General features: G+C 39.9%; 1 pseudogene; it reads right to left on the bottom strand.

Annotated features, from left to right (window-relative positions):
- Window positions 1-185: 185 nt before the first annotated feature.
- On the bottom strand, window positions 186-1,190 carry LOC102836908 (annotated as a pseudogene).
- Between the last annotated feature and the right edge of the window lie 1,036 nt (window positions 1,191-2,226).

Raw genomic sequence — 2,226 nt, 5'->3', positions numbered from 1 at the left:
AGGTAAGGGACAAATTTGTGTATGAGTCCTTAACAGGAGTATTGAATGCCTCAGATCAGGTAAGGGACAAAATTGTGTATGGCCCCTGGGCCACCTTAATTTTGTCAGCTTCACTGAAATACCAGTTCAGATTGCTGAGATGTGTTTCCATGGCATCAAGAGAATCCAATTCATGGTATTTCTACACATCATGACTGTAAAGGCTCCAAGGGCCAAGGCTTTAGCAATAAGGCCCATATTTCATATTCCTCCATTAGCAATGACTGGAACATCAAAGCATCAAGCATACTCTGATTCTTTGTATATAGCTGTGGCCAGGGCTACCCACAGGTCAGCATATTACAGCCCATGTCAGTAGAAGGGCATTTGGGGCTGTGGGACTTTATGTCTGGAGGGATCTTGGGTTCCGCTTCTTGGGTAATGCAGATGGAGCCACTGCCCATGCCCACCCACATGGCATCCACACTTGCATCAATGAGGTTCTTGACCTGGGCAGCAGTCACCACATTGCCCCAATGACCTGTAGACTGGGGTATTTCTCTTTGATGTACTTGATCATGTTGATCTGGATGATGGAATTATCCTAGAAAATTCACATCAGCCTGGGCCAGTAAGTCCAACTGGTATTTGTCATTTTCATGCATGCCGATGGCTACACCACACAGCCGCTTCTTCTCTTTGGAGGCCAGTGGGTATTGGCGGTACTTCTTCAAGTGTGTCTGGGCAATGATGGTCACTAGCTCATCATTTTCCTTTACAATGGGCAACTTTCCCTTCTTGCTTTGCTGGAGAATTTTATTTGCTACTTTTAATGTGATGCCTGCAGGGGCCACCACCAAATCTTCCAGAGATCAGTTATGCTCCTCCTCTTTGAGAAAATCAATGTCCCAGGAGGAGATGCTGCCTACTAGGCAGCTTCCCATTTGGCTTGTGTCTGTGATAGGGATCCCACAGAAGTCATGTCTTGCTTTGGCCTCAAACACATCCCATACATGATCTTTGGGACTGAGGACCACAAGGTCCATGATGAATCCCTTCTTATAAGGCTTTGCATAGTCAATAAAATAACTTCCTGATACTTTGTATTTTCACCTAAGATCTATTTGAGGTCAGCAATGATGTCTACAGATCCTCTTCTGAATCCAGCTTGAAATTTTGGAAGTTACCTGTTGATGTACTCTTGTAATCATTTTTCATATTAACTTCAGAAAAATCATACTTGAATGTGTGCATGAATAATTTCATTTGGAAAGTCCAGCACCAGACTGGTCCCTATGAGTTGAAGGTTAAATATATCCTAACTGTTTCATTTTTCCTACATCTAAACCACTTCATAATCACTGATATAAATTACTACTCCTCCCTCCCCTCAAGTCCCTGGATTCTGAAACACAGTGCAACATCTCACAAAACTCGCCATTGTCCAAAGAATCCTGAAAACAGTATGGGAAATTTAAAGGTAACCTACAGAGGAAAATTGATGACTAAGCATTGATTTCTCAGCAGAAACCATACAGGCAAGAAGGTAATTGGGAGATGTGTACAAAACTCTGATAGAAAAAACAAAACAAAACAAAAAAACCTGCCAACCAAAGCTGTCCATCAAATGCAATGGCAAAATTAGAACATTTTCAACAGAAGTTAAAAGACTTTGTAAAAGCCAAGCCAATTCTCCAAAATATACTAATGGGATTTCTCTGGAATGATCAACAACAAGAAAAGATAACAATCAGAGATTGGAATTTGGTCCAGATATTGAAGTGTCCAGAGTAGAACAAAATTACAAGACTGAATATCAGGAATCTAGGATGTTAGTCTATTGTCAGTACAACTACAAAGTGAAGAGAGAGAAAAGTATAGTTGCATAGTTCCAGATGGTGAGAAGGTCAGGTAGATTTCAAGATAAAACAGACTGTTTTAAAATGGGGAATAAATCAATCAATAAATAAAGTACAGGGTAACCTCAAAGAAACCTAATATACCTTCACATCAAATCAAGAAAAGGAAAATCCCTGAAGATTTTATAAACATTAAAACTATGAAAAAATTGACAAGATGAAGTCCAAAAATTGAACTCAGCACAGGAAAACATTCAGAACAAAGAAACCAGCAGTACCACAAAAAATAAACAGCAAAGTAACTGCAATCAATCCATACCTATCAACAATAACACTGAACATCAAAGGATTAAATGCACTAGTAAAGAGACAGAGAGTAGCAGAGTGG

The sequence above is a fragment of the Chrysochloris asiatica genome, unplaced genomic scaffold (genome assembly GCF_000296735.1).
Source record: "Chrysochloris asiatica unplaced genomic scaffold, ChrAsi1.0 scaffold00224, whole genome shotgun sequence".
In the NCBI taxonomy this organism is placed as follows: domain Eukaryota; kingdom Metazoa; phylum Chordata; class Mammalia; order Afrosoricida; family Chrysochloridae; genus Chrysochloris; species Chrysochloris asiatica.
The sequence above is the reverse complement of the archived record's forward strand: the minus strand, read 5'-3'. Positions and strand labels throughout refer to the sequence as shown.